The sequence below is a fragment of the Bos mutus genome, chromosome 3, assembly GCF_027580195.1.
Source record: "Bos mutus isolate GX-2022 chromosome 3, NWIPB_WYAK_1.1, whole genome shotgun sequence".
Lineage (NCBI taxonomy): Eukaryota > Metazoa > Chordata > Mammalia > Artiodactyla > Bovidae > Bos > Bos mutus.
This window is the reverse complement of record NC_091619.1, coordinates 1,082,905-1,100,013: the sequence shown is the minus strand read 5'-3', so window position 1 is coordinate 1,100,013 and position 17,109 is coordinate 1,082,905. Positions and strand designations below refer to the sequence as shown.

The 17,109-nt window shown below is 40.3% G+C and overlaps 1 long non-coding RNA gene across 1 annotated transcript in view; it reads right to left on the bottom strand.

The window, feature by feature from the left end:
• The window catches only part of LOC138986365 (uncharacterized), a 39,801-nt gene extending 23,143 nt beyond the window's left edge, over positions 1-16,658 (bottom strand). The window contains exon 1 of the long non-coding RNA XR_011463195.1: positions 16,233-16,658. This is a non-coding gene — a long non-coding RNA (uncharacterized lncRNA). The remainder of the gene's footprint in view (positions 1-16,232) is intronic.
• Between the last annotated feature and the right edge of the window lie 451 nt (positions 16,659-17,109).

Sequence of the window (17,109 nt, the reverse complement as noted above, 5' to 3'; positions counted from 1 at the left end):
CAAATAACACACAAGGGGATTCCCATAAGGATAACAGCTGATCTTTCAATAGAAACTCTTCAAGCCAGGAGGGAATGGCAAGACATACTTAAAGTGATGAAAGAAAATAACCTACAGCCCAGATTACTGTACCCAGCAAGGATCTCATTCAAATATGAAGGAGAAATCAAAAGCTCTTCAGACAAGCAAAAGCTGAGAGAATTCAGCATCACCAAACCAGCTCTCCAACAAATGCTAAAGGATATTCTCTAGACAGGAAACACAAAAAGGGTGTATAAACTCGAACCCAAAACAATAAAGCAAATGGCAACGGGTTCATACTTATCAATAATTAGCTTAAATGTAAATGGATTGAATGCCCCAACCAAAAGACAAAGACTGGCTGAATGGATACAAAAACAAGACCCCTATATATGTTGTCTACAAAAGACCCACCTCAAAACAGGGGACACATACAGACTGAAAATGAAGGGCTGGAAAAAGATTTTCCATGCAAACAGAGACCAAAAGAAAGCAGGAGTAGCAATACTCATATATAAAATAGACTTTAAAACAAAGGCTGTGAAAAGAGACAAAGAAGGACACTATATAATGATCAAAGGATCAACCCAAGAAGAAGATATAACAATTATAAATATATATGCACCCAACATAGGAGCACTGCAATATCTAAGACAAATGCTAACAAGTATGAAGGGGGAAATTAACAATAACACAATAATAGTGGGAGACTTTAATACACGACTCACACCTATGGATAGATCAACTAAACAGAAAATTAACGAGGAAACACAAACTTTAAACGATACAATAGACCAGTTAGACCTAATTGATATTTAAGGACATTTCACCCCAAAACAATGAATTTCACCTTTTTCTCAAGCGCACACAGAACCTTCTCCAGGATAGATCATATCCTGGGCCATAAATCTAGCCTTGGTAAATTCAAAAAAACTGAAATCATTCCAAGCATCTTTTCTGACCACAATGCAGTAAGATGAGATCTCAATTACAGGAGAAAAACTATTAAAAATTCCAAAATATTTGGACAACACACTGGACAACACACTGCTGAATAACCAACAAATCATAGAATAAATCAAAAAATAAATCAAAATATACATAGAAATGAATGAAAATGAAAAAACAACAACCCAAAACCTGTGGGACACTATAAAAGCAGTGCTAAGGGGAAAGTTCATAGCAATACAGGCATACCTCAACAAACAAGAAAAACGTCAAATAAATAACCTAACTCTATACCTAAAGCCTAGATCTGATAGATAGAGTGCCTGATGACCTATGGAATGAGGTTCGTGAAATTGTACAGGAGACAGGGATCAAGACCATCCCCATGGAAAAGAAATGCAAAAAAGCAAAATGGCTGTTTGGGGAGGCCTTACAAATAGCTGTGAAAAGAAGAGAAGCGAAAAGGAAAGATATAAGCATCAGAATGCAGAGTTTCAAAGAATAGCAAGGAGAGATAAGAAAGCCTTCTTCAAAAATGAATGCAAAGAAACAGAGGAAAACAACAGAAGGGGAAAGACTAGAGATCTCTTGGAGAAAATCAGAGATACCAAGGGAACATTTCATGCAAAGATGAGCTCGATAAAGGACAGAAATTATATGGACCTAACAGAAGCAGAAGATATTAAGAAGAGGTGGCAAGAATACACAGAAGAACTGTACAAAAAAGATCTTCACGACCCAGATAATCACGATGGTATGATCACTCACCTACAGTCAGACATCCTGGAATGTGAAGTCAAGTGGGCCTTAGAAAGCATCACTGCGAACAAAGCTAGTGGAGGTGATGGAATTCCAGTTGAGCTATTCCAAATCCTGAAAGATGATGCTGTGAAAGTGCTGCACTCAATATGCCAGCAAATTTGGAAAACTCAGCAGTGGCCACAGGACTGCAAAAGGTCAGTTTTCATTCCAATCCCAAAGAAAGGCAATGCCAAAGAATGCTCAACCTACCACACAATTGCACTCATCTCACACGCTAGTAAAGTAATGCTCAAAATTCTCCGAGCCAGGCTTCAGCAGTATGTGAACCGTGAACTTCCTGATGTTCAAGCTGGTTTTAGAAAAGGCAGAGGAACCAGAGATCAAATTGCCAACATCCGCTGGATCATAGAAAAAGCAAGAGAGTTCCAAAAAAACATCTATTCCTGCTTAATTGACTATGCCAAAGCCTTTGACTGTGTGGATCACAAGAAACTGTGGAAAATTCTGAAAGAGATGGGAATATCAGACCACCTAATCTGCCTCTTGAGAAATTTGTATGCAGGTCAGGAAGCAACAGTTAGAACTGGACATGGAACGACAGACTGGTTCGAAATAGGAAAAGGAGTATGTCAAGGCTGTATACTGTCACCCTGCTTATTTAACTTATATGCAGAGTACATCATGAGAAACGCTGGTTTGGAAGAAGCACAAGCTGGAATCAAGATTGCCAGGAGAAATATCAATAACCTCAGATATGCAGATGACACCAGCCTTATGGCAGAAGGTGAAGAGAAACTCAAAAGGCTCTTGATGAAAGTGAAAGTGGAGAGTGAAAAAGTTGGCTTAAAGCTCAACATTCAGAAAACAAAGATCATGGCATCTGGTCCCATCACTTCATGGGAAATAGATGGGGAAACAGTGGAAACAGTGTCAGACTTTATTTTGGGGGGTTCCAAAATCACTGTAGATGGTGACTGCAGCCATCAAATTAAAAGACGTTTACTCCTTGGAAGGAAAGTTATGACCAACCTAGATAGCATATTCAAAAGCAGAGACATTACTTTGCCAACAAAGGTCCATGTAGTCAAGGCTATGGTTTTTCCTGTGGCCATGTATGGATGTGAGAGTTGGACTCTGAAGAAGGCTGAGTGCCAAAGAATTGATGCTTTTGAACTGTGGTGTTGGAGAAGACTCTTAAGAGTCCTTTGGACTGCAAGGAGATCCAACCAGTCCATTCTGAAGGAGATCAGCCCTGGGATTTCTTTGGAAGGAATGATGCTAAAGCTGAAACTCCAGTACTTTGGCCACCTTATGCGAAGAGTTGACTCATTGGAAAAGACTCTGATGCTGGGAGGCATTGGGAGCAGTAGGAGAAGGGGATGACAGAGGATGAGATGGCTGGATGGCATCACTGAGTCGATGGACGTGAGTCTGGGTGATCTCCAGGAGTTGTTGATGGACAGGGAGGCCTGGCGTGCTGCGATTCATGGGGTCACAAAGAATCGGACACGACTGAGCGACTGAACTGAAGTGAACACCTAAAGCAACTAGAAAAGGAAGAAATGAAGGACCCCAGGGTTAGTAGAAGGAAAGAAATCTTAAAAATTAGGGCAGAAATAAATGCAAAAGAAATAAAAGAGACCATAGCAAAAATCAACAAAGCCAAAAGCCGGTTCTTTGAAAGGATAAATAAAATCAACAAACCATCAGCCAGTCTCATCAAGAAACAAAGGGAGAAAAATCAAATCAATAAAATTAGAAATGAAAATAGAGAAATCACAACAGACAACACAGAAATACAAAGGATCATAAGAGACTACTATCAGCAATTATATGCCAATAAATTGGACAATGTGGAAGAAATGGACAAATTCTGAGAAAAGTACAACCTTCCAAAACTGAACCAGGAAGAAATAGAAAATCTTAACAGACCCATCACAAGCACGGAAATTAAAAATGTAATCAGAAATCTTCCAGCAAACAAAAGCCCAGGTCCAGATGGCTTCACAGCTGAATTCTACCAAAAATTTAGAGAAGAGCTAACACCTATCCTACTCAAACTGTTTCAAAAAATTGCAGAGAAAGGTAAACTTCCAAATTCATTCTATGAGGCCACCATCACCCTAATACCAAAACCTGACAAAGATACCACAAAAAAAAGAAAACTACAGGCCAATATCACAGATGAACATAGATGCAAAAATCCTTAACAAAATTCTAGCAATCAGAATCCAACAACACATTAAAAAGATCATACACCATGACCAAGTGGGCTTTATCCCAGGGATGCAAGGATTCTTCACTATCCACAAATCAATCAATGTAATACACCACATTAACAAATTGAAAGATAAAAACCATATGATTATCTCAATAGATGCAGAGAAAGCCTTTGACAAATTCAACATCCATTTATGATAAAAACTCTCCAGAAAGCAGGAATAGAAGGAACATACCTCAACATAATAAAAGCTATATATGACAAATCCACAGCAAACATGATCCTCAATGGTGAAAAATTGAAAACATTTCCTCTAAAGTCAGGAACAAGACAAGGGTGCCCACTTTCACCATTACTATTCAACATAGTTTTGGAAGTTTTGGCCACAGCAATCAGAGCAGAAAAATAAATAAAAGGAATCCAAACTGGAAAAGAAGAAGTAAAACTCTCACTGTTTGCAGATGACATGATCCTCTACATAGAAAACCCTAAAGACTCCACCAGAAAATTACTAGAACTAATCAATGAATATAGTAAAGTTGCAGGATATAAAATCAACACACAGAAATCCCTTGCATTCCTGTACACTAATAATGAGAAAATAGAAAGAGAAATTAAAGAAACAATTCCATTCACCATTGCAATGAAAAGAATAAAATACTTTAGGAATATATCTACCTAAAGAAACTTAAGACCTATATACAGAAAACTATAAAACACTGGTGAAAGAAATCAAAGAGGACACTAATAGATGGAGAAATATACCATGTTCATGGATCGGAAGAATCAATATAGTGAAAATGAGTATACTACCCAAAGCAATCAATAGGTTCAATGCAATCCCTATCAAGCTACCAACGGTATTTTTCACAGAGCTACAACAAATAATTTCACAATTTGTATGGAAATACAAAAAAACTCGAATAGCCAAAGCTATCTTGAGAAAGAAGAATGGAACTGGAGGAATCAACCTGCCTGACTTCAGGCTCTACTACAAAGCCACAGTCATCAAGACAGTATGGTACTGGCACAAAGACAGAAATATAGATCAATGGAACAAAATAGAAAGCCCAGAGATAAATCCACGTACATATGGACACCTTATCTTCGACAAAGGAGGCAAGAATATACAATGGATTAAAGACAATCTCTTTAACAAGTGGTGCTGGGAAAACTGGTCAACCACTTGCAAAAGAATGAAACTAGATCACTTTCTAACACCATACACAAAAATAAACTCAAAATGGATTAAAGATCTAAACGTAAGACCAGAAACTATAAAACTCCTAGAGGAGAACATAGGCAAAACACTCTCTGACATACATCACAGCAGGATCCTCTATGACCCACCTCCCAGAATATTGGATATTAAAACAAAAATAAACAAATGGGACCTAATTAAACTTAAAAGCTTCTGCACAACAAAGGAAACTATAAGCAAGGTGAAAAGACAGCCTTCAGAATGGGAGAAAATAATAGCAAATGAAGCAACTGACAAACAACTAATCTCAAAAATATACAAGCAACTCCTACAGCTCAATTCCAGAAAAATAAATGACCCAATCAAGAAATGGGCCAAAGAACTAAATAGACATTTCTCCAAACAAGACATACAGATGGCTAACAAACACATGAAAAGATGCTCAACATCACTCATTATCAGAGAAATGCAAATCAAAACCACTATGAGGTACCATTTCATGCCAGTCAGAATGGCTGTGATCCAAAAGTCTACAAGCAATAAATGCTGGAGAGGGTGTGGAGAAAAGGGAACCCTCTTACACTGTTGGTGGGAATGCAAACTAGTACAGCCACTATGGAGAACAGTGTGGAGCTTCCTTAAAAAACTGGAAATAGAACTGCCTTATGACCCAGCAATCCCACTGCTGGGCATACACACCAAGGAAACCAGAATTGAAAGAGACACGTGTACCCCAATGTTCATCGCAGCACTGTTTATAATAGCCAGGACATGGAAGCAACCTAGATGTCCATCAGCAGATGAATGGATAAGAAAGCTGTGGTACATATACACAATGGAATATTACTCAGCCATTAAAAGAATACATTTGAATCAGTTCTAATGAGGTGGATGAAACTGGAGCCTATTATACAGAGTGAAGTAAGCCAGAAAGAAAAACACCAATACAGTATACTAACGCATATATATGGAATTTAGAAAGATGGTAACAATAACCCTCTATATGAGACAGCAAAAGAGACACTGATGTATAGAATAGTCTTTTGGACTCTGTGGGAGAGGGAGAGGGTGGAATGATTTGGGAGAATGGCATTGAAACATGTATAATATCATATACGAAACGAGTCTCCAGTCCAGGTTCGATGCACGATACTGGATGCTTGGGGCTGGTGCACTGGGACGACCCAGAGTGATGGTACAGGGAGGGGGGAGGAGGAGGGTTCAAGATGGGGAACACATGTATACCTGTTGCAGATTCATGTTGATGTATGGCAAAACTGATACAATATTGTAAAGTTAAAAAATGAAAAAAAAAAAAGAAAGGAATAAAAAGAAAAAAGAAAAGATCAACAGAGAAAAAAAAAAAATAACACATAAAAATTAAATATATTTAAAAAAAAAACACCACACAACCTAAATGGTTGTAGTATTTTCCTTTTTATTTTCATGTTTATACTAGCTATTTCAATGATTCCATAAATGTTTCATGTTTGAAGTGCATAATTATGTCTTTTAAGAAAACAATTTCTATGTTTTCTTAAACATAGAAATGTATGAAAACAATTTCATACATACTATGTCAGGGTTTACCCAAAACCCATACTGAATTCTCACTTTAATATGAAGTACTATAACATTTATTTAATATAATATGGGTCTGTCTTGGGTCTAGACCAAGATGGAGTGCATTACTGGAAATAACAGAAAGGAGTCTTTATTTCACATATAACATAACCACATATTCAGAGGCTTTGGGGCATTACAATAGTATATTTTTAATATAGAAAAATTATATTTAATTATATTTATTTCTTTCACAGAAACACGTTTTAGCTCTAAATAACTATTCTATGATTGTTTCTTCTACATAATGCAACAGAATCCCTGCAAGTAACAGATACATGCTAGCTAACCAGATTCTACCGACAAAAAGAATTATTACCAAAATAATTTACTAAGATTATTTTTGTGCTATTATTAATTTGGAGACTAATATGTTAGAAATTAATTAAAATTATCTGAAATTATTGATAGTAAGCAGAAGGATAAAACACTATTAACTAACGATATTGTTAGCTTCTTTTCTAATTATTTTTTAAATTTTTTTATTATTATTTTTTTTTTTTTTTTTTACTTTACAATATTGTATTGGTTTTGCCATACATCAAAAGTGAGTCATGGCATTATTTTCAAAATTGTTTATTGACTAAAACTGTAAAACAAGAAATAACCAAAAGCAAAAAAGAAGAAAGAGACACGTGTACCCCAATGTTCATCTCAGCACTGTTTATAATAGCCAGGACATGGAAGCAACCTAGATGTCCATCAGCAGATGAATGGATAAGAAAGCTGTGATACATATACACAATGGAGTATTACTCAGCCATTAAAAAGAATACATTTGAATCAGTTCTAACGAGGTGGATGAAACTGGAGCCTATTATACAGAGTGAAGTAAGCCAGAAAGAAAAACACCAATACAGTATACTAATGCATATATATGGAATTTAGAAAGATGGTAACGATAACCCTGTATGCCAGACAGCAAGAGACACAGATGTATAGAACAGTCTTTTGGACTCTGTGGGAGAGGGAGAGGGTGGGATGATTTGGGAGAATGGCACTGAAACACATATAATATCATATATGAAACGAATCGCCAGTCCAGGTTCAATGCATGGTACTGGATGCTTGGGGCTGGTGCACTGAGACGACCCAGAGGGATGGTACGGGGAGGGAGGAGGGAGGGGGGTTCAGGTTGGGGAACACATGTATACCTGTGGCAGATTCACACTGATATATGGCAAAACCAATACAATACTGTAAAGTAATTAACCTCCAATTAAAATAAATAAAGTTATATTTTAAAAAAATAAAAAGAGTAATACATAAATTTATGCTTACAAACATCTTTGCACATATCCCAGGGTCAAATGCATTTATCAAGAAGAACTACATGATGTTCAAGGTCATTCTAATGATTCATTTGTGTATTAGACTGCTAGGGCTGCAATAACAAAATACCACATATTGGGTAGCTTAAACAAATGACATTTATTTTCTTACTATTCTGGAGTCTAGAAGTCAAGCAAGATCAAGGTGCTGGCAGGATTGGTTTCTAGAGAGACCTCTCATCCTGGCTTGCAGATGGCTGCCTTCTTGCTGTGTGCTTAAGTAGCCTTTTCTCTGTGTCCCTCTCTGGTGTCACTTCCTCTTCTAAAGAGAACATCAGTCATATTCAATTAAGACCCAACACTTAGAACCTCACCTAACCAAAATTACCTCTTTAAAAGTCCTATCTCAAAACAAAGTCCCATTGGGTGAAGGGACTTCAATATATGAATTGGATGGGTTGGGGGGAGGGGTAAAAATTTAGTTCCTGTGCTTTGGGGTGGGGGAGGGTAAAAGAAATACAGAGGAATTTAGGCCTCATTTCAAATCTCATTGTATTTCTGGAGAATATTGCTAAAAAGATGTGAGGGGCCTGCTATTTAATCCCTGAATGTAGGAGTGGTGGTGGGTTTAGGGGAGTATTGTTTTGGAGAAAAAGAGAACTCACCAAGATACAAGGAAAGTGAAAGTCGCTCAGTCGTGTCTGACACTTTGAGACCCCATGGACTATAGAGTCCATGTAATTCTCCAGGCCAGAATACTGGAGAGGGTAACTGTTCCCTTCTGCAGGGGATCTTCCAAACCCAAGGATCGAACCAGGGTCTCCTGCATTATAGGCAGATTCTTTACCAGCTGAATCACCAGGGAAGCCCAAGAATACTGGAGTGGGTCTTCAGTGGATCTTCCTAACCCAGGAACTGAACTGGGGTCTCCTGCATTGCAGGAGAGGTTTCTTTACCAGCTGAGTCACCAGGGAATCCCCTGAGAGTAAATCAGGGTCTGTTCTAGAGATAATATGAAATATTGCTAAGATTTTTATTTACTTTCTTAGGACAGCTCTAGGGAACTTTATATGATATACATGAGAATCTTAATTATTGAATCCTATAGGTTATACAAGGTTTATTAAGAAGACAAGTCATTACAACATGGAAATACCCACTAAAAACTAACCAGTTGGAACACTGGTAAACACTCAAGGCTCACTTTCTATTTAACTATTGTTGTTCAGTCGTCATGTCTGACTCTTTGCAACCCATGGACTGCAACACTCCAGGCTTCCCTGTCTTTCACTATCTCTGGGAGTTTGCTCCTGGAGCTGGCTCATACAGGCTCTCAGAAATGGTGTACATGTGCCTTTCCAACTCCACATTCAGTGACATCACATTTGGTCACTTGGAATAGACCACAGTGGAGAATCTATACAAGGCAATTGGGAAACACTATAAACCAGATCTCTTTGTTTTTCTGAGAACTGATTGTTCAAGATTTACCAGCAAATCATTGAATTGATTCATGGCCTTTGAATCAATATCACTGCTGAGTCACTTGTTGCCTATTGTTCAAAATAAAAATTCAATGTAAACAAAAGGCAGCATGAAACTCAATATCCTACAACAGATGTTAGATTTTATGACATTGTTGAAAGAGGTTCTGTGCTAATATCCATGGCATACACATTTGTTGTTGTTTAGTCACTAAGTTGTGTCTGACTCTTCTGCAACGCTATGGACTGTAGCCTGCCAGACTCCTCCATCCATGGGATTTCCTAGGCAAGAATACTAGAGTGGGTTGCCATTTCCTTCTCCATGATCAACTGTCAATTATCCATTATCACTGTCTACTTTTAAGTGTTAACCTTCAGCTTTCATTAACCATTTCTTTTTAAGAGAAGCACAATAAAGCACACATCGTGCTTTGAAGGACATAGTAAGCAGATTTTAGAAGTTCTACAACCACAAGTTCTTTAAAAGCTTGGTTGAAGTCAGACTTTAATATGAGATATTATTAACTCATTCTCTAAAGCAGATCTACCAGGGCATCCATCAAATGACACATTTTCGATTTCTGAGGGCTTCCCTGGTGGCTCAGATGGTAAAGAATCCATCTGCAATGCAGGAGACCTGGGTTCAATTCCTGGGTTGGACTGAACCCCTGGAGGAGGGCATGTCAACCCACTCCAATATTCCTGCCTGGACAATTCCATGGACAGAGGAGCCTGGCAGGCTATACTCATGGAGTCGCAAAGAGTTGGACACCACTGAGTGATTAAGCACAGACCTCTGAAGGGCTTCCCAGGCAGTGCTAGTGGTAAAGAATCCATTTTCCAATGCAGGAGACATAAAAGACATAGGTTCAATCCCTGGGTCGGGAAGGTCCCCTGGAGAGGGTACGGCAACCGACTCCAGTACTCTTGCCTGGACAGAGTACTCTTGCCTCACAAAGAGTCAGACATGACTGAAGCGACTTGGCACACAGACTTCACAAATCTTTTTCTCACATTTTTTTTTCCTTTTGGGGTGTGAGGGGAGGGTGGCATACCAACTTACTTTATTTGAAGGAATGGTACTAAAGAAAGAACTTAAGTATTATGACCCAAACACAGATGCACTGCCTTGATGACCAGGGAAGTCATCCCTGTGACTACGGGAAGTCAGCCTAAGGCTTAGCTCTCATTATCACGGTGTCCCAGTATGTGCTTGTCAAAGAGATACTCTGCCATGCCAGACTCAGGGGACCCCCGTCTTGCACAGGTTGGTTACACGGTCACCCAGTTCTTTGTTGGATTTCTCCTGCTCATTCAGGTAATGAGTCCCAATGAAGTCACACAAATGGGGGTCATTTCTGTCAGTGGCCAGTTTGTGCAGTTCCAGTGGTGACTAATTCACACTTTTTTCCAAATGTAGCACACATTCCATTGCACTCCACCCATTCTCCCAGTCATCAAGGTCTAATTCCTTAACATCCTAAGGGAAGATTCGGCCACTTTACTGGTTCTGTAGCTTCATTAGCTTCTCAGCATGTTCCCTTTCATCACAAGATTGGTAAGAAAATACTTGGCAAAGTTCTTCAAAGCCACATCATCACAGTCAAAATAGTATGACACAGATGTAGCAGGCAAACAGCTCCAGTGGGGTAGTTGATGGCATCCTCCGAGTCCTGGCAGTAGTCCAGGCAGCATCTGCAAGAAGATGCAGTCATCCTGGAAGGTGGCTGAGAGGTGGAGGTGGGGGCCTGGGGTGGGTCGAGGGCTCTGGGTGGGTGGTAGTGAGGGCTGACTCTGAGCAGCTGGCCAAGGCAAGGGACGAGCACCAAGTTCCATCCAAGCACTGTTGAAGCAGGAAATTGTGGCGATTCTCCAAAACGATTGCTTCTCCCATGGTTTTTTGAAACAAGTAAATGACTAAGTAAATGAAAAAGTAAATGACTAAGTTAAAGTTGCCATGCTCAGTCACTCAGTCATGTCTGACTCTGTGGCCGCATGGATTGTAGCCCATCAGGCTCGTTTGTCCACGGAGTTTCCCAGGCAAGAATGCTGGAGTGGGTTGCTATTTCCTTCTCTATAAGTTTCTATCAGTTCAGTTCAGTTCAGTCGCTCAGTCGTATCAGACTCTGCAACCCCATGGACTGCAGCACGCCAGGTCTCCCTGTCCATCAATAACACCCAGAGCTTACTCAAACTCATGCCCATTGAGTCAATGATGCCATCCAACCATCTCATCCTCTGTCGTCCCCTTCTCCTCCCGCCTTCAATCTTTCCCAGCATCAGGATCTTTTCCAAGGAGTTCTTCAAATCAGGTGGCCAAAGCATTGGAGTTTCAGCTTCAGCATCAGTCCTTCCAATGAATATTCAGGACTGATTTCCTTTAGGATGGACTGGCTGGATCTCCTTGCTGTCCAAGGGACTCTTAAGACTCTTCTCCAACACCACAGTTCAAAAGCATCAATTCTTTGGTGCTCAGTTTTCTTTATAGTCCAACTCTCATGTCCATACATGACTATTGGAAAAACCATAGCTTTGACTTGACGGACATTTGTTGGCAAAGTAATGTCTCTGCTTTTGAATATACTGTCTAAGTTGGTCATAATTTTTCTTCCAAGGAGTAAGCATATTTTAATTTCATGGCTGCAGTCACCATCTGCAGTGATTTTGGAGCCCAAAAATATAGTCTGTCACTGTTTCCATTGTTTCCCCATCTTTTTGCCAGGAAGTGATGGGACTAGATGTCATGATCTTAGTTTTCTGAATGTTGAGCTTTAAGCCAACTTTTTCAGTCTCCTCTTTCATTTTCATCAAGAGGCTCTTTAGTTCTTCACTTTCTGCCATAAGGGTGGTGTCATCTGCATATCTGAGGTTATTGATATTTCTCCTGGCAATCTTGATTCCAACTTGTGCTTCATCCAGCCCAGCATTTCTCATGATGTACTCTGAATATAAGTTAAATAAGCAGGGTGACAATATGCAGCCTTGACATACTCCTTTCCCGATTTGGAACCAGTCTGTTGTTTCATGTCCAGTTCTAACTGTTGCTTCTTGACCTGCATACAGATTTCTCAGGAGGCAGGTCAGGTTTCCATACTATGAATCAAAAACCACCTTAAAGTTTAAGAGGTTAATTTAATTAACCATACTCAAAGTTAGTCTGTTTTGTGGGTTTTAAACTGGAAATGCATAAAAAGCAAGTAGTTTGAAAGTTTAATCTTTTCCAGTGTTGTTTTGCTTACAAATCTATTCTTCTTTCCTACTGTCACCACCTGACCTTAGGTAGGTATACACTATCCACTTTTAACTCTTTAACAGAGCAAAATTGAGTGGGACACAGCCTACTCACACATTAATATTCTCCTTCTTTGTCTCTCCTTCTCTCTCTCAGATACACAGAGACACAATCATTCATCATTCACTCAGGTCAGGTCTACTGTCCTTATAGCCAAGAGTCATCATCTCAAACCTGTAGAAACAAGAGATGGGCAGAGAATGTAAAGAAATCTACAGCAAGACAACCGAGTTGAGTGCATTGAGCATGGTACCAGAGGCTGGGGATACAAAAGCAAGTACAATTAGATTTTACTGAAAAGGAAATGGGCTCAATGAGTCATATGACTGGCCCAAAGACAGTTGTTTTGGCCAACAAGAGACAGAAATGGAATTCAAATGCCTGGACTCTTAAAAGCAGACAGCCCTCCAAATGACCACCTTCAAAGGACCTACAATCTAGTAGATAAAAGAGATTGATCAATACTGAAATGTGTTTTGTTTTGAGGAAAGGAGTGGAGTGGAGGGAAGGAAACTCGCCTATCCTGGATAGGAGAGGAGAGTTGCTAAAGCTTCTTGGAAGATGGCTGGTTCCTCTAAGCTGTGGAAGACCAGCGACTATAGTAAGGTAAGAATTAAGGGAAAGGGCATTCTGGGCAAAGAGAACACACAGAGAAAAATCAAATAGGGAACTGCAAATTTCACATTTCTGAGTCATACATTCAGGAAGAGTACTGAGGAAGATAAAGATATTGAGGTAGGGTACTTCCCTGGTGGTCCAGTGGTTAAGATTCTGTGCTCCCAATGCAGGGAGCCCACCTTCAACCCCTGGTCAAGGAAATAGATCCCATGTGCCACAGCTAAAGATCCTGCATGCTACAACTAAGACCTGAGGCAGCCAAATAAACAAACAAATATAAATAATTTAAAAGAAAAAAATGATGCTGAGGTAAAAAGGAGTCAGAGTAGGGACAGGGGAGAAGGGGATGTTTGGAATGCCAACTAAGGAGTTGCCACTTGAAGGGTTTTAAGTAGGAGACATTGTGAGATATGTGGTTGATGACAGGCACACGGGTGGAAACGAACTGGATGCCCTGGAAAAGAAGTGAGACAGGCAGCTAGGAGGTCAGATAGAAATAAAGCAATAGCTCCTTTTATGTGGTCCCTGATTGGTCAAGTTCATCCTACACAAGGACACAGTGGGAATTGGTCACAGAAATAATAGAGCAGCACAGAGGCCAGTTCAAAACTATGATATAAGGTACAAATGCTTCTACATACCAAATACACCACAGCTGACCCTGGCTCTTCAGACTTAAGACTTTTTTGCTCAGCTACAATTTAATGAAAGATCCTTAGATTAGTCTATAGTCTTTCTACACCACAGATTGTTCAATGTTAAGGACTATATCTTATTTCTATCTGTAAATCCTTCATTATTCACTATACACACAGTGACTTTCACATTAAGTGCTCTGTTCATGCTTTTTTAAAAATCCTTTCATTTTACAAATGAGCACTTTCTATACACCATGTTCCAGGGACTAAGGAAACAGATTAGAACCATACTCTCACTGAGCTTATCTTCTAGTTTGAGAAATAGACAGTAAACAAATACATAATATTTTCAAGAAGTGATACTACTTAACATAGGGATAGAGTGATGAAGGTTCTAATTTTTCTTATAAAGGCTTATAAGGTGATCAGAGAAGGTCTCCCTGATGAGATGAATATTTGAGTAAAGCCCATAACAAAAGTACCTGAAACAGAGTATTCCAGGCAGGAGAGTGCACAGGGTGTTTATGACACAGCAAGAAAGCCAGGGTAGCTACAGCAGAGGGACCATAAGGACAAGCGTAAGGCGATGAGATTAGAGAGGTGGCTGGGGTTCAAATTATGGAGGGACTTGGATATGAATTTCTTTAGGTATAACTGAAGATGAAATTTCACTTCTTCATGCTGAGTCCCATTCTCAAGAAACACAAAGGAAGTAGGATTAGTTGTAGAAAATCTTAGAGGTAAATCTACTGCTCAAAGGCATTGCAAAACATTCTTAAACAAAGTAAGCATGATTATTAGATATTACTTGGAAATCTATCCACTACCTCCCTACACTAAGACTCTTATTGCCTCCAATAAGACAATTTAGAATAGACTGGAGGAGGCGGGGGTAGGTTTCTGAAGTAACAGTTCAAAAATATCTTTCAAAAACGTAATATTCCTGTTCTAGCCAAGGTAGTATTCCTGTTCTAGTCAATCCACTAAGGTATGCTTTTTAAAAAAAAAAAAAAAAAAGCCAAGGTTTATCTTCTCCAGTCATGCAGGGTTCTACTTTTCATCACACATAAAGGGTCGTTCCTGACTACCATTTCCATGAGATTAACCTTCCAAACCTCAGGTTCCACCAATCACTCAACAGGTAGCATAAGAATTACATCAATTGTGAATTACATTCCATGATTCTGGCACAAAGATCTGCAACTGATTTACTACAAGTAGTGTGTATAAATGCTGAGATTTCCCTGGAATGAGATGACAATTAGTAGATATTTCTCACACAAAGATGAAGGTCAGGCATTCCGTGCTACTAAATCCCCTATGAGCATGACTTTCCCTGCAACACTTTCTGCTGGCAAAGTGGCAAACAGCAAAATACAAAAGAAACAGCTTGGGTCAGAACAAGGGGAGAAGGGAGTTTGAGAATGGAAAGAAGAGCATGGAACAGAAGGAGATGTGAAAAGAGAAAGTACTTTGGAATGAACTGATGGAGGGAGGAGAATGAAAAGAGAAACACACAGGAAGGTAGGGCACACACTGATATCATCCTGCACTGTTGTTTACTTGTGTGTCTGTGCCCTCCTGGATTGGATCCCCCAGTATCTAGGTGGTTTCTAGTGGTGCATTTCCAGCACGGAGCCCACTAAGCCCTGCTCACACTCAGCACTAAATTGTTTGTGGAGGTATGAGAATGAAAGGATTGCTCTCTCTTCCCCCTCTTTCACCATATATCTTCCTGACTTCTATAAAGCCTAGTTTGCTATTTATTCTTTTGTTTCTATTCAGCTTTTTCCCCCCCTCCTCTGTCCTGTAAGTCAACCCATGTGTGCGCCCTCTGTCGTATTACCAAAATGTGGCAGCCAGAGACAAAATGATAGGATCAAAGGGGAACCGTCTATAACCAAGGCTGCCCGCCAGACTTAGGCAAAGACTACACAGAAATGGCATCAGAAAAAAAGGCAATTGCAATGATCATAAGAGAAATACAAAAGAAGTGAGCTGCCAGGCTGCTGAAAGGGAAGGCTCAAATCTTCTCGTGCCTACAAACATTTGCTGTGACAGCCTTTTATTGGAGCCGTTGACATGCCTCATGGGTTAAGAGCAAAGTGTTAAGAGAGGTTCTGTCTAGGACAGAAACAAGAAAAGGTACTCACGGGAGAAAGGACAGAGAAGAATTCCAGGGCCTGGATGTGCGGGAGATAGACGAGAAGAGGAACTCAAGACCAGCTTGGAATCGTAAGGGATAATCTGTAGGTGACTGGGGCTTATAAAGTAGCCTCAAGTATGGGATGAAGTGAAGGCCCCTGAAGGCGAGACAGAGTGAGGCCTCACCCGAAAGAGAAAGAGCAGAACGAAGACACACCCCTGCAGCTACTTCACACCTAATGCCCCGGTGCAAGGCGCTTCCCTGGCCAGCTTGGACCCACTGGCTTCCAAGATTCCTCGCTGCAAGCTGGACCGCGGAGCCCTGAACTACAATACCCATAGTGCCCCACGCGCAGGCCGAGTGAACCGCCCTCTTCTGATCCCCACTAGCCAATGGGTTTCGCCATCTTCCTCTGCCCCTGGAAATACGACGGGAGTCAGCGCTTCCGGTCCCGTGTTCTCTTTGACCCTCGGGGAATCCAAAGATGTAGTGCTTACGGAGGAGCCGTAAGGCAGCGGTCCTAGGTGTAATGAAGGGATCGTCCATTGCATGGGTTCCGCTAACAGAACGTGGGCTGTTTAGGCTAACAGATGGCACCAAACCTCTGCTTTTAGGCCCCTTCCCCACCTCTTCCGGGGCGGACCTCAGACCTTCAACACATGCGCACTGTCCTTCCTCCGCCCCTGTGATGGGGCGAGCCTAGGACCTTTAGCACATGCGCACTTCACATTCTCTGGGACTGACCTCGGACTTGCAGCACTAGTACCCCTAGACCAAGACCTGACAGACTGTCTGGGGTCTCTGGTTGTTTCCGTTGCTATGCTCAGGACACTGTATTTTGGGTAATGCTGTCTTTTTTTTTGTTTTAACTTTCTCTTGTTTAA